Raw genomic sequence first — 23,941 nt, 5'->3', positions numbered from 1 at the left:
ACACTATACCTTTTTTGGGGAACCTGCTATCCCTCAATGCACTTAATTTCCTGTTTATATATTTATTTCTAGATTAGATTTCTTAACTAATAATCCCTGTCAAGGGTTTCCATGTTACAATTAATTATTTTGCAGATCTTAGCTTTGGATGGTGGCTGAAAAAGAAAGATTCCAATATCTCTGCAGATTGGAAAAGCATCGCCATGTCATTCCAGATCATAATCCATTTCCCATTGCTGATACACCATTTTCCATCGCTGATACACCATTTCCCGTCGCTGATACACCATTTCCCGTTGTTGATACACCATTTCCCGTCGCTGATACACCATTTCCCATCACTGATACACCATTTCCCGTTGCTGATGCACCATTTCCCATTGCTGATACACCATTTCCCGTTGCCGATACACCATTTTCCATTGCTGAAACACTACTTTCCAGTGTCGAAAAACCAAATCCCACTGCTTAAACACCAATCTTTTCTATTTTCCTAAATATCCCCATTTTTACTCTCGAGAATGAACTATTACTTCAATAGAAACATATCATTCTTTATTCAAAGGAATCAGCCATTTATCCTGTTAATAATACCCCTTCATTACTGCCTCTTGTGAATAATAAAAACCTCGTGTATAAAAACCCTCACACCTTACAAACCCTTTTTTTTATAATGATCATTGACCTATTAAAGACGAGGTAACACTTTTCGGTGCAACAACCAAAGGTAATTGCAAAGGTATGCATGTTATGTGTTAATATTAAAGTGTAGTTAATGAGGAGATAGTTGACATGACTGCTAAAAGCGTCGTACTGCCAACCATATCATTCAGCCGCAGTTGGGGGGGGATTACCGAAATATCGTAATGATTATAGGACACGCCCATCACTACCATCCCTATTCCTCCCGGTTGTGTCTAATCCACCTCGCTTATGCCTTACCACGTCATAATTTCATTTTGCAACATTCTGCTCTGTTTCGACTTCGGCAGCTCGGCTCTGCACTTTGTATTCTGCCTAAAACAGTAACCATGGGTGGAGATGCTGTTAGACATGAACTGGGCTTGACGACATTACTGGAACTTTGCCCAGACGCATACCAAATCTTCCTACAGGCAGGATGGGTGGACTATTATAGGAGACTTACGGAATTTGATTTGCAGCAATTTCTCGAATTTGCATGCAACTTGAGGGAGGGGTATTCTACTGTCCAAGGGGTGAGAATCCCAGTAACAGAAGAAGACATAGCACAAGTTTCAGGGCTTCCAACCAACGGCATTCACTGGTTCAGTAGGAAGCATCTTATCCTCAATTCGCAGCAAGATTTCCTACTACCTGGGGAGCAGGTGGAAGCCAAAGGCAGGGGTGTTGCGCTTCGGTCATTACCACTGCCTTGGCCAAAAGTTGCAGAATTCTTCAAGCACTAATTCACTTGTGAGGGCCACTACCAGGTAGTCTACCAACATGACTTTGTCTTATTAAATCATTGCGGCATGGTCGTCTAGTAAATATGCCTTATTATCTCCTTGGATGTCTGAAAAATATGGCACATTACACTGTGAACGCTAGGCACCAACTCCTCTGCCTCATGCACCATTGTTTGGTCCAACTTCTGATAAATAGAGGCTTCACCCTACATAATCCACCTCCCCTCATTAACCCTCCCCAGCAAGATGAGGAAAATCCTGAGCAAAATGAAGAAAATTCCCAGCAAGATGTTGAAACTCAGCAACCAGTAGTAGGAACACCCCAATTAAGTACTAAAAATCTGCTGCAGTCACTCTAGCCTCCCTACAAGAAGAAAATGAGTTCTTAAAATCAGAAATTAAGGCCTATCAGAAAGAATTAGCAGTGGCTAGGGAAGCCTATAAAGAAGAACTCAATCTGTACATGTTAGCTCAAGTAGCATCTCAAGCTGAAAAGAGTGTAGAGAAAGAGCAATACAGTGAATACATGTGCAGTGAATGTGGGGATATTTATACTCAAGCAGGATATAAAATAATTGCAGTCCCATTGACTGGAGCCAGCCCTGTTATATTAAAAAAGGAACACCCTGCTGTTACACAAGAACCAGCAGGGTCTTCAAGGATTTCAGAAGAAGAAGTAGAACCACCCCGGCCTACCCAAGTTATTGATGAGCAGAAATCAGAGGAAGAAGTAGAACCACCCCAGCCTACCCAAGTTATTGATGAGCAGAAATCAGAAGAAGAAGTAGAACCACCCTAGCCTACCCAAGTTATTGATGAGCAAAAATCAGAAGAAGAAGTAGAACCACCCCGGCCTATCCAAGTTATTGATGAGCAGGAACCAAAATCAAAATCTTTTACAATTGTGCATATACAAACTGAACCTCCAAACCTTACCTGAAATTAGTTGCTACCAAAATTTATCACTCGTTCCTCAAAGACGAGTCTCCTTTAAGCTCTTTTCAACTGCCTCGTAAAATATGAAAATATTCCCGAGCCATTGGCCTCTCCAGCTCGTTAAAGTGACCAGAAGTGCTATCCCTCCTTTAGATTTTAATCTTTTTTGACCTGAGGGATTATTACACAAAAAGATAGAGCGCTTGTTTTGTTCGGCTCATTAAAAGTATCGAAACTTCATCCCTTCTGTATTGTTTTATACTTTTTCAGACTTAAGGGATTAGATGACGAAAAAGGATTTTTGGAGTTTCCTTTACGTCCCTTTTCAGACTCTCTAAAATTGAAAAGGACCAAGTTATCTTTGTCGTTAAACTCGTTAAAACTTAATAGTTACAAACTTGTCCATAGTAGACAAGAACGAGTTTCACTATCGCTAGGCTCGTTAAAACATAGCGATGGGTTTTCCCGAAGGGCAAATTATAGAACAAGCATATGTTATCCTCCTCAAGATTGACAAAAAATGAAGAGGTACTAGTCAGCAATGACTGGGGAAAAATTGGGAAGAAAACTTGAAGAAACTTTGTTGGTAGCAAGTTGCTCTTGAACATGACACTTTCACTCCACATCCAAGTCAGGTTGGGTTGTTTCATTCACCGATCACATCACCATGGTCACATCACACCATCCACATTTGGGGTTAATGCTACCAATCCATCATGTCAGTGTCGCCAATATGTTCAAGAGAAGTCACTCAGAGAATTAATCTGTGTCTTACCCACTGCAATACATTTACGCTCCATTCTTTCATGACCGCCACCCTGAACCTTATATCACCAGACCGTTTTCACCTCCATTAAAATCATTTGCTTTGTTCCGTGTCATTGATGTGGGATTAATTAAGGCCCTCCTATTATGGATCGCTTCTTGTCGAAATTATCTCATTATCCAAGAAGTCGATCTATGAACACCCATTTCAGTACTTTGAAGCTTGCACGCCTCAATGGCAAGTTTCTCACTTCTGGCGACAGGTTTACATCAATGGCCTTCGACCGAAAGATTTTGCGTGGTGTTCGACGCCAAGTCCTTTATTCACACCACATGAATTGTACTGCAGTACCTTGAGGATCATTATCATTATCAGTGATTCCTCTCACGCCTGTTAACAACTTACATCAATGGCTGGTAATTAGTCGATGTCTTTCCATGTTCGACTCCAGAACATCTCTCACATGGATCAACTTGTACTTTGAGTGAAGATCGAACGAGATTGAAGACCCTAGATCTAGTTTCATCCATCTGGGCTGCGATATATACTCAGGAAATGAAGGCATCAAATGTACATCGTTGCTGCACAGATAATCATCCAATCTAAGGGATGATGGTTCTACCAGAATCATCAGTCTACACTCAGACGATTGTCTGTCCTATGTACATGAAAATGAATTTATAAAGCTGAGCATGGGAATGCCCACCTCAGCTAGATCATGAAAATATTATGAAGATAATGTATTGTATTGTATCTTATTACAGGTCTACTTCGGATCCTCATGATAAAGCATTTCACCCAACATCAAAAAGATTAACGATCTCATGCTTTACGGGGCAACTGTTATAGACATTTTTGGGCACTACAACCCCAAGCATAAAATGTCCATAAAACAAGGGCTCCTAAGTCCCTAAAAGTGTTGTTCCAACCCCTAAAAGAACAAGGTCAACTGATTACAGCTCCTCCCATAAGTTCTCCATGAAAAACTACTCAGAACTGGTCAAAACTGGATCATTTCACCTCCTCCATAGGCAAAGTGCATTGCATCTCACCTAAGTACACACAGTAGGTGTGTCGCATTTCAAGAATCCCTTCTATGGGGTGCGATGGGCGAGAAGGGACAAATGGCAGTGTCAATCCGCGAGGTGGAGAAGCATGGAATCTTCCAAAACTTCTCCTGTGACACTTTCCTCTCTGAATTCGACCAGGGATGAGTAAGAGATCATCAATATCTAAGTGGAAGCAAGAACTACCAGAGGGAAGACACTAATCAAATCACAAGCTGACTCATCTCCCTTACAGACATCTATATATGGATCCCTCATCCCAGAGATCCAGAGGCTGGAATTTTGCATCTTGTAAGGAATTGTTGTTGGTTTCTTGAGGTAACATCATAGTGTTGGGTGATCTAAGCTTTTCATGAGGTGAAGAAGGGCTTACTTGCTGAGAGGATGATGCTGGGTCAGAACAACTGGTTGTAACTCTCTTGGCTCTTTCTTGATTATCAATAAAGCTATTCAAGTTTTCCTCCATACTCTTGTGTGATTTATGTTTTATGCATTTGTATGGTCAATTTACATCTGATCCTAGATTGTTTATGATAATAGATCCATGTTCTCGTATAGTGTTATGCTACTTTGATTCTGTAGGTACTCTGTGAAGCTGGGTATACAAGAAAGCAAGTAGCAAAGGATTATCGAAAGAGAGAGGAATCGGGCAAGGAACCAAGCGCAAGACAGAGGTTGGTCTCCTTTATTCTTCTCTCATCTATCTTTCATAAAGGAAAACGAAAGTAGTTTTACTTTGCTTGGTTCTAAGGTAGCTACCAGCCTTAGTGAGATTAGCAGTTCTGCATAGACACTTTTCCTTGTAACAGTTCCCTCTACTTCCATAGCAACCTCTGGCACAGCACCTTCGGCTGTCACTTCTTCCCTAATATCTATGGCTTCTGCTGGTGTCGACATGACGCTATTCAATAGTTCTTGTGTCTCCTTTGGCAATTTCTCAAATGCCGAACTTGCCATCAGCGCTTCAAAGAATTTGCAGTTTATACGCGTCTGAGAGCTCAACAACTCAATGCTCAAAATGACAAGTGTTCTTTGTTGGATAGTCATATGTAATTTATAGGCCATTTTGAATTCAAATCATACCATTCCCACCAAAATAGGTTCATTAATTCTAGATTGGTGGCAGATTTTCAAGGATATTACCCATGAATTTTGTCTTAAATGTGGTCCCCCCGCCCCAATTGGCTGTTTTTTCATCGTCAAATCATGAAGAATGACTATAACGGTCACTTTTTGGTTGACCTGTGTGGTTTTATCCTAGGTAGCGTAGCCATCTGCACGCTTGTGTGGTATCTATGATATTTCCTCATTCCTCGTAGTTTCTTCATCGTGAAGTCCCCCAACCCGAGCAATGTAGTTTATAGTCCCGTGCCTCGTTTCAGCTACTTGGAGCACTAAGAATGTGCTTCCTTCATATAGTCACCTAGTTGGATCACCAGTGGATGCCTTCAATTAGCTACCATTCACCTTTCCTGGGAAGGGCTCCCCATTTAACTTAACCAATCAAACTACTCCACCGTCAGTGGTCTCTTTGATGACATAGGGCCCCAACCAGTGCATCCTAAATTTCACTGGAAATTTATCAAGCTTGTTGTCATATAGAAGAACCAAATCATTTACCTTGAAGGTGTGTTGTTTAATGTGCTGATCATGCCATACCTCTTCGCGCTCCTTTTGAACTTGTTGATGAAATCCAACTAGAAATCGGTCCTCCTCAATCTCTACTAGATGCACGAGCCTCTCTGTTTTGGAGAATTTGGTATCTACAGATAAATACTAATTCCCTAGATAAGTAGCTATATCTAGAACAACAATTTAAAGTGTTTTAGATTTTTCCTATAAGCAATAGATAATATGAGAAGATAAGAATACCTACTTGTAGTTCCACTTTCCTCTCATCTCCCTTGTATCGATCCTATCGCTACTTCCCATACTTAATATGCTTGAGAGGTACACTGTAAACACAATAGAAAATAAAGAAGTGATCAAAGCACATGATCTATTGAATATAAGTGAAATGAATTAGATACAATTCACACATATAAGCATTATGAAACAATACAAACTTATGGGAAAAATGTTCAAACACTTTATTAGATAGAAGAAGGAATTACAACCTTTGGTGTCTGATTTAAAGCCATTCCTCCAGCTTGGATCCCATCCACATCACATCAAAAGCATGACAAACTTGTAGAATTAAAATACTTGCGTTAAAGCCAAATCTCATAGTAGCATTATCTCCTTACAATTAAACATAATCCAGCCCCTGATCACTTCGATGAGTGGTCAATTTATAGGAAGATGAAGGAGGTTTTGTTATAAATGGTGGCATTGAATGGCCTTCCATTCTTAGAATTAGTTCCATGGAGGAAGGGATGAGAGGATAGGATGCACCTTAACTCATTCGCCATCCATTTTCGAGCTCATAGGAGTTGATAAGTGAGGGAACCTTCTAGATGACTCCAAAAGATAAGAATATTCCCCAAAACCTATGTGAATTTCGCTCATTCTCACCCAACATAGGTGAAATGAAGCCTAAGCACTATGCAAAGCACCCTAGCAGTGGACTCAACTCCTCTGCAGTGAACCTTTACAGGGCTTACTTGCGCTGGTCCCTGTAGATGCTATTTCTAGATGTCTTCAAGTCATGAAACTATCTGGGAAGGAGGCATTGAAAAGGGTGACTTGTTTATGGCATGAAGCAACTAAAATTAGGGTTTGATGAGCCCTAAACCAATGATCTAGATGTTGGGAAGTGATGTGTTGAAATGGATCTGTAACAATTTCCCCCTAAAGCATGAAGTCGGAAAAATGCCAGTGTCGAATGAAATGCTTTATGATGTGATGAGGAGGTATCAAAGTGGAAGGTGACCTACATCAATTACAATACATATATCATGATATTTGATTTTACATGAATCACTGAGGGAAGGCATACCCATGCTTAGCTTATAAGCTTTCATTACATGTACATAAACAATCGTCTACATATATAGACCCATGATCGGAATGACCATCAATGTAAAGCCACTGTAAATATGATTTAGTACTCCTGAAATTGTAGCCCGGATGGATGAAACTAGATCCAGGGTCTTCTATCTTGTTCAATCATTCGCTCAAGTACGAGTCTAACCATGTGAATATGTGATCTGAAGTTGAACATGGGAAGACACAATCTAATTACCAACCAATGACATAAGCTATTAACAGACGTGAGAGAAATCACCAATAATGATAATGATCCTCAAGGTACCACAGTACATTCTACATGGTGTGAATGGATTATTTGATGTCGAACACCATACAAAGTCTTTCAGTTGAAGGCCATTGATGTATTCCTATTGTGGGAAGCGAGAAGCCTGCCATTGATGCATGCAAGCCTCAAGGTACTGGAAGGGTGTTTCTAGGTCAACCTCTTGGTTAATGAGCTGATGTCGAAAAGAAGCGATTCATCACGGGAGGGCCTTGATGTATCCCACATCAATGATACGAAATGAGTGTAGTGATTTTTAAGATGGAATTTGACTGATGACACAAGGTTTAGGAATGTCGGTCATGAAAATGAAGGTTTACAGTATTGCAAAGGATGGATTTTGACTGAATGACTTCTCTTGAACATGTCAGTGACACTGAAATGAATTGGTAGCATTGACCCAAAATAAGGTGATGGATGGTATGATAGACCAATGGTGTGATAACCATCAAGCTAATAACCTGTTGTGACCAGCAACAACCCCCCTTCTTATTTAGTGTTATTCCTAATACTAAATAAGTGGGGACACTTAGCAAAAAATTTAAAAAATCAATTAGTGCTTAAATTTCCTTTTCGAATAAAAGCTTACCAACATAAGCTTAGGAAACCCCCTCATATTGTGATTCCGCGATATTACGATTTGCGATATTGCGAACCAAATCACAAAATCGCTTCATCTCAGATCTTTGGGGCGCGTGGTTCAAAAAAGTATTCTCCATAAACTGACACTTGGTTATGCGCTTTAATGCTAATAAATGAGTTAGTTTCAAGTTATTAATGGAATATGGTTTCGTGCTTATCAAAAAATCATCTCACGTAAGGTGGTATATTTGATACGTCTTCAACATTTAAAGTTTTCCCATTACCCTGCCTTACCATTATTTTCACTTCACTTGTGAATTGTAGGAACGAGGAACATAAAATGATATAAAGCAATACACAGGATAAAATGGGAAAGAAAAGCAAAGCTCTGAGCTTTGAAGAGAAAGAAATGGCACCCTTGTCTACAGACACAGCCTGTAACGGAGACGCTGGTATAGCTACATGGAAAGGCATGTATAATTTACTTGAAGAGGAGGATCCCAGAGTAATGGAAGTTACTGCTACTATAGGCTCACATAGTTCTTCTGAGGCATCCATCACAGGGCTAGCTTGTTCATTTTTATACCGGATAGCAGCAAGGCCCAAAATTCTCCCATACACGGACATGGTTAAATGGATATTGGACAGCGTTGATATCAGAAATAGACAGTTTAAAACTTAGGGTCAAGGACTCATCGACTCATTCGCTGCACAGGATTTAAAGCTCATGTATCATTTACCAGAGCCACAGGCAACTTACAACAAGCAGTTTATGGAGAAATTTACAAAAGAAAATCAAGACCTGGTAGAAACCACCAAAGACTAGTTGAGGAGGGACAAACTCCTGAAGAAAGATAAACATGGTATGTATAGTACTGTGTTATGAAACCAGCTCAAGAAAAGATAGAAAAGATAGATCAACGCCTTAGAATTCAGCCTCTTCGAGGGGGCAACCTCCTTTACATTACATAAATGAACAATTCTTGGATGATACAAATGACAAAACCTCCTTTCTATATATAGGAGTCTAAGGAGTCACAATATAATCCAGCCGACCTAACAATAATAATATAAAGCCACAAAAATAATAATAGAGGGATTCTATGGGGCACATAAATAACAACATGGGGGTAATAGGGGCACAACAATATAAATAAGGGGTATAACTACAATAGTAATGGGGTAATCACTAGTATTATAGGGACCCAACATGCTCCTCTCCTTCACGAAAGTGTTGTCGTCAACGCTTGAGTAGTTCTAGATACTTCTGCATAAAATTCTCATCCTCCCATGTGGAATCTTCAGCAGATAAGTTCTTCCACTTGATAAGATACTCTGAAATTGATCGATTTCGTAGCAGTCGAGTTCTTGTTTCTATGACTGCTTCCGGTTCCAATATAATTTTTCCTTCCTCTTCAAGTTCTGGAAATATTGTTTGAACTGGGAGCTTGTCGCCTATAACCTTCTTTAAACATGAAACATGGAAAACTGGGTGCAATCGAGAAGCTGCAGGAAGCTCCAATTTGTATGCCATAGTACCAATCTTTTGCAACACCTTGTATGGACCATAATACTTTGGTGATAATTTATTATCCTTCTTAGCTTGCTTTAGGGACATTTTCTTATATGGTTGTAGCCGTAGGAATACCCGATCACCTACATCAAAACTTCTTTCACTGCAATGTTGATCTGCCTGTTGTTTCATTCTATTTTGTGCCAACACGAGGTTATCCTTTAAGAGTTGGAGGACTTGTTGTTGATGTTCGATGTGATGTTCCACTGCCTGAACCTTAGAATTTTCTCTTAAATATGATGTGATGGATGGTGGTTGATACCCATAAAGTGCCATAAATGGGGTCATTTTTGTTGCTGTATGGAAGGAAGTGTTATACCACCATTCATCAAGAGGCAACCATTTGACCCATTGTGTCTGTTTATCAGATACAAAGCAACGAAGATATCCTTCCAAACATTTGTTTACTATCTCAGTTTGCCCATCAGATTGAGGATGATAAGATGAGCTATGAACTAACTAAGTACCAAGACAAGAAAATAATTTTGTCCAAAAATTTCCAGTGAAAATGGGATCTCTGTCACTTACAATAATCTTTGGGTTTCTATGTAGCTTTTTAATTGTTTCCATAAATGCAGTAGAAACTGTACTGGCTTTAAATGGATGTGATAATGCACAAAAGTGTGCATATTTGGTAAGTCTGTCAACTACCACCATGATGACACTCTTTCCCTCAGACTTGGGTAAACCTGTGATAAAATCCATTGAAACCTCCTCCCAACGTTGGCTTGGAATGGATAAAGGTTGTAATAGACCCGATGTCTTAATTGTTTCAACTTTATTTTGTTGGCAAACCAAACATTCTGCCACAAACTTTTGAATATCTGATTTAAGGCCATCCCAAAAAAATTCCTTCTTAACCCTCTGGTAAGTTTTTAAAAATCCTGAGTGCCCTCCTAAGGGAGAAGTGTGCAATTCCATAAGAATCTTTCGTTTTAGCTGGGAATTCTTACAGAGGTATAAGTGATCTTTGTACCATGATGAATCATTTTGCCAGTTAAATGTATCAGATGTACTGGAATCTTGTTGTAGCTTTCAAATAAGTGCCCACACTTCTTCATCATTCTTCCATTCCTCCCTTGCTTCGTTTATCCAATCTGGTTGCATAATAGAAATGGCGCACAACAATGCTTCCACATCTTCATCCTTTCTTGAGAGTGCATCTGCCACCACATTTTGCTTCCCTTTTTTGTAGATGATTTCAAAGTCATAACCCAACATCTTTGTGACCCGATTTTGTTGCTCTTTAGAGGATAATCTTTGTTCTAAAAAGTATTTAAGGCTATCATGATCCGTTTTTACCTTGAAGTGTCTTCCCATTAGGTAGGGTCGCCATTTCTTAAGTGCATGGAGTATTGCCAACATTTCCTTCTCATAAATAGCTTTTCTTAAAAACTTTCCCTTGATTGGACGACTTTCAAAAGCAATGGGTCTTTCATCTTGCATTAGAACAACACCAATTCCATTTCCTGAAGCATTACATTCCACAATAAAGGTTTTTTTGAAGTCCGGTGTAGCTAAGACCGGTGCTTGTCACATTGCTTCTTTAAGATGTTCAAAGGCCTTTGTTGCTTCCGGAGTCCATGAAAATGCATCTTTCTTCAATAATGTTGTTAGAGGTGCTGCTATTCTCCCATAATTCTTAACAAACTTGCGATAATACCCCGTCAATCCAAGAAATCCTCGCAGATGCTTTATGGATGTGGGAATTTTCCGTTCCTTAATGGCTTTAATTTTGCTAGGGTCTACCTTAACTCCTTCATGAGATACAATATGACCCAAATATTCCACCTCCTGGACTCCAAAGAAACATTTGGATCTTTTTGCATATAATTGTTTCTCCTCCAATAGTTGTAGCACCCTGTCAACATGTTCAACATGATTCTTCCAAGACTTGTTGTAGATTAGTATATCATCAAAAAATACTAACACAAATTTTCTAAGGAATGGTTTGAAAATTGAATTCATCAAACCTTGAAATGTTGAAGGTGCATTAGTAAGGCCAAAAGGCATGACCAAAAATTCATAATGACCCTCATGAGTTCTAAATGCCGTTTTTAGAATGTCTTCTATCTTCATTCTGATTTGATGATATCTTGAACGAAGATCCAACTTGGTGAAGTAAATTGATCCATGCTGTTATCACTGAAAATTCTGTTGCCAAAATTGCTCAGACTAGCTTAAGGACAAAGTGTTTTCGCAGCGCATAAATCCTTTAACAGTTTCGCAGCGCAACCTGTTTTAGTGATTTCGTAGCGAAAAACGCCGACTTTGCACTAACTGCGCTACGAAATGGGGAATTCGTGCTGATCCATAGCACATCTCACACCAGCTGTCATATTTTCTGCGAGAGTTTTACGAGAATAGCATGTGTAAAGTCTTACATGTCGGTCTTGACACGTGCAGGCTCTGTTGGCATCAAAGGGGATAGCGGTAATATAAATTATTATGAAGTCGAATGGAAGTCAAGGTTGCCTTTGTCTGCATATGTTTTGACGGGGATCATTCTCAGGAAGCAGCTTTTGTGATGACATTGAAGGCCCTTTCTCAGTCAAGGTTTGTTTTGGCATCCCCACAAACTGCAACGGATGCAGACTATGCTGCTATCTTGGGTGTTATTGGTCATGAGTATTTCCACAACTGGACTGGTAGCAGGGTAACATGCCGGAATTGGTTTCAATTAAGTTTAAAGGAAGGACTTACAGTTTTCAGAGATCAGGAATTCCTCCTACACCAGGCCCAAATTTTCTTCTTTGCCATTCGTTCCTATTATTTTGGGAAAGGGGTTGAGGGTTCATTCTCCTGGGTTCCACCTGCTACTCCGAAACCCTCAATTCCCGCAATTCCAAATACAGCGATACGTTCGGGGATTGGAAGATCCATAGTTGAAGAAGAGAAAGCGAAGAAGGCAAGCTGGGAAAAATGTTTTGGCGGATGACTGGTTTCTCGCCCCCTTCAGCGGTGGATTCAATTTTGGACAAAGAAACATGTACAGTTGAAGACATCTTGGCCGAGGAGGAAATTATTCAAGAGTGCAAGACTATCAACAATCGCCTTATTAATTTTCTTCGAGGCAAGGAACAAATGCAACGAGAACACTACCTAATTTGAATCTACCGGAAAAAAATATAGACATGGATTCTGGTACTACTACAAATTGCCATTATTCACCTACAAAAGAACCACGGTGCACAATACTGCATCAGAGTAATTTGGGTATATCAGCCATCTCAGATAATAGCCTGGTGACTGGGCATGCTGTTCCACCAAATCAAGGTGATGATAAGATTTTGCATCTCCCGAAATTTCCTTACAATGAGAAAGATATAATTTTGTGTCCAGAAGATTCTTATTTACGAGCTATTAGTACTTCTGGTCCTTCCGACTGTGGTATTGGTGCTAATTGCAATGCCCCTCAAGGTGTTCAATTTGAGAGCACGAAAGAATTATCTGGGTCACTCATCATAATTGTCGACTCTGAAGATGAACGCTTTGAAGAGAGTTCTCTTCATGGCTTGCATGGAAAAAATAATCTATCTGGAAGCAGTGTTAATATCACAGTGCAAGAGGAGATATCTCATGATAAAGGCAATAAATTACAAAATTGTGTTACTTCAAGAGGACCTAACTATATAACTTTATCTGAGGAGGAATCCTTTAGCCATAAGGACAATGAGAAGAGTCAAGTAGTTGATATTGATAACGCTGATAAAGGATCTCTAAGAGATGTAAGAAAACACAAAAAGATAAATTTGTGCCCTGTGAATGCGAGTGGAAATGTTGAAGCAGCTTGTAGTAGTGAAGGAATTTCAAGCACTCTAGATTGCAAGCATTTTGACCGATCACGTTTTGAAGCTTTAATTGAGCTAGCAAATTCCAAACCTCGGCTGTGGGATTCTGGTATAGTGTGTGATCTATGTGGACAAGGTCGATCCTTGATATATGGGGACTGGTATGCTTGGTGCTGTGGTTATCGCTTGTTCTACTGCAAATGCACAGAGGACCATAAAAGAAAACTGAAGCTGTCAATGAATTAAAAGAACAAAAAAGTATCAAAAAGGTGGGATGGGCATCAGTGGAGTGGCAAAGTCCACAGAATGTGTGGTCTTTGGTCCTCTGAGGTTTTTGAAAAGGATGATGGAAGAGATCAACTTGAAGGTTTAGTAAATGCTGTAAGAAGAGGGAGAAATGTGTTCTGTAAGGATCCAGTTTGTCGAAGATTTGGGGCTACTTTGGGTTGCCGAGTTAAGAAATGTCAGTGTAGTTTTCACTATCCATGTGCAGTTAAACTTGCTAGCCAGCTTAGTTGCCGGATGTGGGAAGGATGCAGAAGGCCCATTGCTTGTCGTTCACACAGGCATGTTGATCATGATTGCATTGATGCTAAAGATTTCCAGTCCCATATCAAGGGGAACTATGGAAACAAAGTTGTCAGTCAGGCAAAGGGAAGCATGAATACAACCACCTACTTAGAGAAACAGTCATTTGAAAACATGGATACTCCAAATAATGTGCCACTTAGAGCAGATCTCAACCTGAGTGTAGTTGAGGAGGAGACGACTGAGGTAACTGCTGTCAAGGACAAAGCAGGAAGCTGTGCATTGGAAAAAAGAGGGAAAACTGCTGATCAAATATGTGTTGTGAACAAACCTGAAAATGATGGAAAGATTGCTAGCAGGTATCTGCTTCAATGCAAACAATTAGGAGTTCGGTTTGAATGAAAGAAAGACTGTGTTTTTTAAATTACACAGCAGTTTCGTAGCGCGCTACGAAACTGCTGTAGGTGTTGTTTTCAACACAGAAAAAGCAGTTTGAACGGGAGTTTTGAAAGAAAGACACCTGTCCATCAATACAGCCTACAGTTCATCTAGAGACATGGCAACATTCCATATCTTGGATTATTAAAGGGCTAGAAGACAGGCTGCTGCATGTTCGAAGTGATGGATGACCAAAATGGAACAGCACATCAAGGACCGACAAACAGGGGCCTATGTTTCAGGGTAACAGAAAGATGTGTCATTAAAGACAAACATGGAGCATTAAAGGTTAATTACAGCGATCTCAGCCAAACGAAAAGGAAACCATGTGTCAAAGCTGCAAGGAGGAATCTTCTACGAGGAAGATAGAGTTAGAGTTATAGTTAAATTAGAACTTTTTAGAACTTCAGTTAGTGCTGATTGTATTTAATAGGTTGGTTCAATAGCGGATAGGGGTAATTAATGGCAATCATCGAGCTCCCCTCATGCTGGAGGTGGAAGCTCTAAGTAGTAAGAAGTATGTGTCTATATAGGGAGGAAGGATCTATGTAGAAGGGGTTGGATGTTTTTGAGAAGACTGTTTTTGGTTTATGTATAAACAAGTTTCAGTAATGCAAATGACTATGTTTTCTTCTCAGGATTCACAATGGATCTTCTTGTTCAAATGTGTGATGGTGTTCTTTCTTTAAGTTTCTTTTACAGTTTTGTTAATGCATAATCACTCAGAACTCATGAATCGTGCTCTGACTTCCTGTATGCCTTGGAAAATTGTGTTTCATGTAAGTTATGTTTGAACATTAGATGTAAGGTGCCCTGATTTCTATGAAAGGATAGTGTTATTGTTTACTGAGATATTAGTGACTCCATAAGCCCAATGGGAAGCAATTCTGTCCAGCCAGTACATTTTTCATGTGTCTTGTAAGAGTTAGCCATCTTGTTCAATATCAATAACCTATGAGAGAGCCCTCTCAGACTAAGGAGGCTAAGCCTTAGTTAAAAGCTTGGTTTGAAACAGTTACACAGAGTCTTGCTGATTGGCAGCCTTCAGTACCTGATTTTGTGATAACATTTTGGTGCGTCTGCCGGGAGCCTGAAGATTATTCTTTCCCGAAATCATGAAGCTGAACTTCTGAAGGTAGCAGGAGCTCAGAAGATTTTTGAGGCTGCAAAACTACCTTGGCGACTCCATTATTGAAGAATTCGAAATTCATAGGTTCATGGTGATTCCACTGGAGTTATGAAGGTCCCAGATGCTACCATTCTTATTTCAAGGTATGCATGCATAGATTTTTCAGGAATACATGGTTTCCCAAATCATTTTCCCAAGGATGCATATTTTCTAAAGAATGGTCCAAAATTCAACGGAGAAGATTTGAGTTTAACTTTGAAGCATATATCAGATTTTTGTGAATTTTCACAGCTTCTTAGAGTTAAACATGAGGATGTTTGAATTATGTTATTCTATTATTCACTTCAAGGGAAATGTAAACAATGGATTGAAAGTTTTCCTATCAAATCCATTAAGTCATTTCAAGACTTATGGCTTATGTTTTTGGAGGAATGGATAGATAGGTCAGAGGTGGTGGCAAACTCTCCTTCAATTCAAGATTTCAAACAATGGAATAATGATCATAGTAATGAAGAAACAGATGAAGATTTTTCTTTGTCCTTGTCCTCGTATCTAAAATCATTTGACTGCAAGGCAGAGCATAAGATGAAATTTTTGGATGAACTTGCCAAAGACATTGAGAAAGACATTGATGGTTTAGAAGGTCAAATTCAGGCATATAGTTTTCATAATCATGATCATCATTTTCAGAAGTTTTTTATGGCAGAACGCAAGGAGAGAATGCTGGTTCCTTTCTCTTTCACGGTTAAGGAGCTGTACACTGTTGTTGAAGATCAGTTTGCACAGCCGGAAAGTTACAAGAAAAATCAAGCTGATCAGGTATTCTGGGATCCTATAGCTGATTACATGGAAGAGTTTTACTCTCCAGTGTTTCAGTTTTCCTATTAAGATCAGAGGCAATTTCAGTGGCAGCAGTCATCACACTATCATATTGGCTCTGAACTCCGATGCAGTCAAAGAAATCAAATATCAGATAAAACAGAAGATTGGCTACATTGGAAATTTCACATAGATTGAGCAAAAAGAAGTTTGAATTGTTAGGGTAGGTAGGTAGGAAAATGCAAATAAGCTCAAGGTTGACTGAGCATTTGTTTTTTTTAGTAGATGTAGATTATTTTCTCCTACAGTGATCATCAAGCTTAAGCCCGAGGTGAAGGCCCAGAAGCTTGAAAGGGATGCTTGTCAAGCAAATTTCTGTTGTCATAAATAGATAAGGCACTGGACCTACGAGTTCTTAGTGTACCACAAGGGCACACTATCCCAAGTGGAGCCACTGTTATCACTGAAAATTCTGTTGCCAAAATTGCTCAGACTAGCTTAAGGACAAAGTGTTTTCGCAGCGCATAAATCCTTTAGCAGTTTCGCAGCGCAACCTGTTTTAGTGATTTCGTAGCGAAAAACACCGACTTTGCACTAACTGCGCTACGAAATGGGGAATTCGTGCTGATCCATAGCACATCTCACACCAGCTGTCATATTTTCTGCGAGAGTTTTACGAGAATAGCATGTGTAAAGTCTTACATGTCGGTCTTGACACGTGCAGGCTCTGTTGGCATCAAAGGGGATAGCGGTAATATAAATTATTATGAAGTCGAATGGAAGTCAAGGTTGCCTTTGTCTGCATATGTTTTGACGAGGATCATTCTCAGGAAGCAGCTTTTGTGATGACATTGAAGGCCCTTTCTCAGTCAAGGTTTGTTTTGGCATCCCCACAAACTGCAACGGATGCAGACTATGCTGCTATCTTGGGTGTTATTGGTCATGAGTATTTCCACAACTGGACTGGTAGCAGGGTAACATGCCGGAATTGGTTTCAATTAAGTTTAAAGGAAGGACTTACAGTTTTCAGAGATCAGGAATTCCTCCTACACCAGGCCCAACTTTTCTTCTTTGCCATTCGTTCCTATTATTTTGGGAAAGGGGTTGAGGGTTCATTCTCCTGGGTTCCACCTGCTACTCCGAAACCCTCAATTCCCGCAATTCCAAATACAGGGATACGTCCGGGGATTGGCAGATCCACAGTTGAAGAAGAGCAAGCGAATAAGGCAAGCTGGGAAAAATGTTTTGGCGGATGACTGGTTTCTCGCCCCCTTCAGTGGTGGATTCAATTTTGGACAAAGAAACATGTACAGTTGAAGACATCTTGGCTGAGGAGGAAATTATTCAAGAGTGCAAGGCTATCAACAATTGCCTTATTAATTTTCTTCGAGGCAAGGAACAAATGCAACGAGAACGCTACCTAATTTGAATCTACCAGAAAAAAAAATATAGACATGGATTTTGGTACTACTACAAATTGCCATTATTCACCTACAAAAGAACCACGGTGCACAATACTACATCAGAGTAATTTGGGTATATCATCCATCTCAGATAATAGCCTGGTGACTGGGCATGTTGTTCCACCAAATCAAGGTGATGATAAGATTTTGCATCTCCCGAAATTTCCTTACAATGAGAAAGATATAATTTTGTGTCCAGAAGATTCTTATTTACGAGCTATTAGTACTTCTGGTCCTTCCGACTGTGGTATTGGTGCTAATTGCAATGCCCCTCAAGGTGTTCAATTTGAGAGCACGAAAGAATTATCTGGGTCACTCATCATAATTGTCGACTCTGAAGATGAACGTTTTGAAGAGAGTTCTCTTCATGGCTTGCATGGAAAAGATAATCTATCTGGAAGCAGTGTTAATATCACAGTGCAAGAGGAGATATCTCATGATAAAGGCAATAAATTACAAAATTGTGTTACTTCAAGAGGACCTAACTATATAACTTTATCTGAGGAGGAATCCTTTAGCCATAAAGACAATGAGAAGAGTCAAGTAGTTGATATTGATAACGCTGATAAAGGATCTCTAAGAGATGTAAGAAAACACAAAAAGATGAATTTGTGCCCTGTGAATGCGAGTGGAAATGTTGAAGCAGCTTGTAGTAGTGAAGGAATTTCAAGCACTCTAGATTGCAAGCATTTTGACCGATCACGTTTTGAAGCTTTAATTGAGCTAGCAAATTCCAAACCTCGGCTGTGGGATTCTGGTATAGTGTGTGATCTATGTGGACAAGGTCGATCCTTGATATATGGGGACTGGTATGCTTGGTGCTGTGGTTATCGCTTATTCTATTGCAAATGCACAGAGGACCATAAAAGAAAGCTGAAGTTGTCAATGAATTAAAAGAACAAAAAAGTATCAAAAAGGTGGGATGGGCATCAGTGGAGTGGCAAAGTCCACAGAATGTGTGGTCTTTGGTCCTCTGAGATTTTTGAAAAGGATGATGGAAGAGATCAACTTGAAGGTTTAGTAAATGCTGTAAGAAGAGGGAGAAATGTGTTCTATAAGGATCCAGTTTGTCGAAGATTTGGGGCTACTTTGGGTTGCCGAGTTAAGAAATGTCAGTGTAGTTTTCACTATCCATGTGCAGTTAAACTTGCTAGCCAGCTTAGTTGCCGGATGTGGGAAGGATGCAGAAAGCCCATTGCTTGTCATTCACATAGGCATGTTGATCATGATTGCATTGATGCTAAAGATTTCCAGTCCCATATCAAGGGGAACTATGGAAACAAAGTTGTCAGTCAGGCAAAGGGAAGCATGAATACAACCACCTACTTAGAGAAACAGTCATTTGAAAACATGGATACTCCAAATAATGTGCCACTTAGAGCAGATCTCAACCTGAGTGTAGTTGAGGAGGAGACGACTGAGGTAACTGCTGTCAAGGACAAAGCAGGAAGCTGTGCATTGGAAAAAAGAGGGAAAACTGCTGATCAAATATGTGTTGTGAACAAACCTGAAAATGATGGAAAGATTGCTAGCAGGTATCTGCTTCAATGCAAACAATTAGGAGTTCGGTTTGAATGAAAGAAAGACTGTGTTTTTGAAATTACACAGCAGTTTCGTAGCGCGCTACGAAACTGCTGTAGGTGTTGTTTTCAACACAGAAAAAGCAGTTTGAACGGGAGTTTTGAAAGAAAGACACCTGTCCATCAATACAGCCTACAGTTCATCTGGAGACATGGCAGCATTCCATATCTTGGATTATTAAAGGGCTAGAAGACAGGCTGCTGCATGTTCGAAGTGATGGATGACCAAAATGGAACAGCACATCAAGGACCGACAAACAGGGGCCTATGTTTCAGGGTAACAGAAAGATGTGTCATTAAAGACAAACATGGAGCATTAAAGGTTAATTACAGCGATCTCAGCCAAACGAAAAGGAAACCATGTGTCAAAGCTGCAAGGAGGAATCTTCTACGAGGAAGATAGAGTTAGAGTTATAATTAAATTAGAACTTTTTAGAACTTCAGTTAGTGCTGATTGTATTTAATAGGTTAGTTCAATAGCGGATAGGGGTAATTAATGGCAATCATCGAGCTCCCCTCATGCTGGAGGTGGAAGCTCTAAGTAGTAAGAAGTATGTGTCTATATAGAGAGGAATGATCTATGTAGAAGGGGGTTGGATGTTTTTGGAGAAGACTGTTTTGGTTTATGTATAAACAAGTTTCAGTAATGCAAATGACTATGTTTTCTTCTCAGGATTCACAATGGATCTTCTTGTTCAAATGTGTGATGGTGTTCTTTCTTTAAGTTTCTTTTACAGTTTTGTTAATGCATAATCACTCAGAACTCATGAATCGTGCTCTGACTTCCTGTATGCCTTGGAAAATTGTGTTTCATGTAAGTTATGTTTGAACATTAGATGTAAGGTGCCCTGATTTCTATGAAAGGATAGTGTTATTGTTTACTGAGATATTAGTGACTCCATAAGCCCAATGGGAAGCAATTCTGTCCAGCCAGTACATTTTTCATGTGTCTTGTAAGAGTTAGCCATCTTGTTCAATATCAATAACCTATGAGAGAGCCCTCTCAGACTAAGGAGGCTAAGCCTTAGTTAAAAGCTTGGTTTGAAACAGTTACACAGAGTCTTGCTGATTGGCAGCCTTCAGTACCTGATTTTGTGATAACATTTTGGTGCGTCTGCCGGGAGCCTGAAGATTATTCTTTCCCGAAATCATGAAGCTGAACTTCTGAAGGTAGCAGGAGCTCAGAAGATTTTTGAGGCTGCAAAACTACCTTGGCGACTCCATTATTGAAGAATTCGAAATTCATAGGTTCATGGTGATTCCACTGGAGTTATGAAGGTCCCAGATGCTACCATTCTTATTTCAAGGTATGCATGCATAGATTTTTCAGGAATACATGGTTTCCCAAATCATTTTCCCAAGGATGCATATTTTCTAAAGAATGGTCCAAAATTCAACGGAGAAGATTTGAGTTTAACTTTGAAGCATATATCAGATTTTTGTGAATTTTCACAGCTTCTTAGAGTTAAACATGAGGATGTTTGAATTATGTTATTCTATTATTCACTTCAAGGGAAATGTAAACAATGGATTGAAAGTTTTCCTATCAAATCCATTAAGTCATTTCAAGACTTATGGCTTATGTTTTTGGAGGAATGGATAGATAGGTCAGAGGTGGTGGCAAACTCTCCTTCAATTCAAGATTTCAAACAATGGAATAATGATCATAGTAATGAAGAAACAGATGAAGATTTTTCTTTGTCCTTGTCCTCGTATCTAAAATCATTTGACTGCAAGGCAGAGCATAAGATGAAATTTTTGGATGAACTTGCCAAAGACATTGAGAAAGACATTGATGGTTTAGAAGGTCAAATTCAGGCATATAGTTTTCATAATCATGATCATCATTTTCAGAAGTTTTTTATGGCAGAACGCAAGGAGAGAATGCTGGTTCCTTTCTCTTTCACGGTTAAGGAGCTGTACACTGTTGTTGAAGATCAGTTTGCACAGCCGGAAAGTTACAAGAAAAATCAAGCTGATCAGGTATTCTGGGATCCTATAGCTGATTACATGGAAGAGTTTTACTCTCCAGTGTTTCAGTTTTCCTATTAAGATCAGAGGCAATTTCAGTGGCAGCAGTCATCACACTATCATATTGGCTCTGAACTCCGATGCAGTCAAAGAAATCAAATATCAGATAAAACAGAAGATTGGCTACATTGGAAATTTCACATAGATTGAGCAAAAAGAAGTTTGAATTGTTAGGGTAGGTAGGTAGGAAAATGCAAATAAGCTCAAGGTTGACTGAGCATTTGTTTTTTTTAGTAGATGTAGATTATTTTCTCCTACAGTGATCATCAAGCTTAAGCCCGAGGTGAAGGCCCAGAAGCTTGAAAGGGATGCTTGTCAAGCAAATTTCTGTTGTCATAAATAGATAAGGCACTGGACCTACGAGTTCTTAGTGTACCACAAGGGCACACTATCCCAAGTGGAGCCACTGTTATCACTGAAAATTCTGTTGCCAAAATTGCTCAGACTAGCTTAAGGACAAAGTGTTTTCGCAGCGCATAAATCCTTTAGCAGTTTCGCAGCGCAACCTGTTTTAGTGATTTCGTAGCGAAAAACACCGACTTTGCACTAACTGCGCTACGAAATGGGGAATTCGTGCTGATCCATAGCACATCTCACACCAGCTGTCATATTTTCTGCGAGAGTTTTACGAGAATAGCATGTGTAAAGTCTTACATGTCGGTCTTGACACGTGCAGGCTCTGTTGGCATCAAAGGGGATAGCGGTAATATAAATTATTATGAAGTCGAATGGAAGTCAAGGTTGCCTTTGTCTGCATATGTTTTGACGGGGATCATTCTCAGGAAGCAGCTTTTGTGATGACATTGAAGGCCCTTTCTCAGTCAAGGTTTGTTTTGGCATCCCCACAAACTGCAACGGATGCAGACTATGCTGCTATCTTGGGTGTTATTGGTCATGAGTATTTCCACAACTGGACTGGTAGCAGGGTAACATGCCGGGATTGGTTTCAATTAAGTTTAAAGGAAGGACTTACAGTTTTCAGAGATCAGGAATTCCTCCTACACCAGGCCCAACTTTTCTTCTTTGCCATTCGTTCCTATTATTTTGGGAAAGGGGTTGAGGGTTCATTCTCCTGGGTTCCACCTGCTACTCCGAAACCCTCAATTCCCGCAATTCCAAATACAGCGATACGTCCGGGGATTGGCAGATCCACAGTTGAAGAAGAGCAAGCGAAGAAGGCAAGCTGGGAAAAATGTTTTGGCGGATGACTGGTTTCTCGCCCCCTTCAGTGGTGGATTCAATTTTGGACAAAGAAACATGTACAGTTGAAGACATCTTGGCTGAGGAGGAAATTATTCAAGAGTGCAAGGCTATCAACAATCGCCTTATTAATTTTCTTCGAGGCAAGGAACAAATGCAACGAGAACGCTACCTAATTTGAATCTACCAGAAAAAAAAATATAGACATGGATTCTGGTACTACTACAAATTGCCATTATTCACCTACAAAAGAACCACGGTGCACAATACTACATCAGAGTAATTTGGGTATATCATCCATCTCAGATAATAGCCTGGTGACTGGGCATGTTGTTCCACCAAATCAAGGTGATGATAAGATTTTGCATCTCCCGAAATTTCCTTACAATGAGAAAGATAGAATTTTGTGTCCAGAAGATTCTTATTTACGAGCTATTAGTACTTCTGGTCCTTCCGACTGTGGTATTGGTGCTAATTGCAATGCCCCTCAAGGTGTTCAATTTGAGAGCACGAAAGAATTATCTGGGTCACTCATCATAATTGTCGACTCTGAAGATGAACGTTTTGAAGAGAGTTCTCTTCATGGCTTGCATGGAAAAAATAATCTATCTGGAAGCAGTGTTAATATCACAGTGCAAGAGGAGATATCTCATGATAAAGGCAATAAATTACAAAATTGTGTTACTTCAAGAGGACCTAACTATATAACTTTATCTGAGGAGGAATCCTTTAGCCATAAAGACAATGAGAAGAGTCAAGTAGTTGATATTGATAACGCTGATAAAGGATCTCTAAGAGATGTAAGAAAACACAAAAAGATGAATTTGTGCCCTGTGAATGCGAGTGGAAATGTTGAAGCAACTTGTAGTAGTGAAGTAATTTCAAGCACTCTAGATTGCAAGCATTTTGACCGATCACGTTTTGAAGCTTTAATTGAGCTAGCAAATTCCAAACCTCGGCTGTGAGATTCTGGTATAGTGTGTGATCTATGTGGACAAGGTCAATCCTTGATATATGGGGACTGGTATGCTTGGTGCTGTGGTTATTGCTTGTTCTACTGCAAATGCACAGAGGACCATAAAAGAAAGTTGAAGCTGTCAATGAATTAAAAGAACAAAAAAGTATCAAAAAGGTGGGATGGGCATCAGTGGAGGGGCAAAGTCCACAGAATGTGTGGTCTTTGGTCCTCTGAGATTTTTGAAAAGGATGATGGAAGAGATCAACTTGAAGGTTTAGTAAATGCTGTAAGAAGAGGGAGAAATGTGTTCTGTAAGAATCCATTTTGTCGAAGATTTGGGGCTACTTTGGGTTGCCGAGTTAAGAAATGTCAGTGTAGTTTTCACTATCCATGTGCAGTT

The 23,941-nt window shown here is 39.7% G+C and overlaps 1 pseudogene; it reads right to left on the bottom strand.

Annotated features, from left to right (window-relative positions):
* LOC149249127 (UDP-glucuronic acid decarboxylase 4-like) overlaps window positions 1-5,153 on the bottom strand; it is a 155,461-nt pseudogene extending 150,308 nt beyond the window's left edge.
* Between the last annotated feature and the right edge of the window lie 18,788 nt (window positions 5,154-23,941).

Source organism: Pinus tabuliformis, chromosome 7 (assembly GCF_031772625.1).
Source record: "Pinus tabuliformis cultivar Carrire ecotype Pingquan chromosome 7, CPIR1, whole genome shotgun sequence".
NCBI lineage: Eukaryota > Viridiplantae > Streptophyta > Pinopsida > Pinales > Pinaceae > Pinus > Pinus tabuliformis.
Note: the sequence above shows the minus strand (reverse complement) of the source record. Positions and strands in the feature narration are given on the sequence as shown.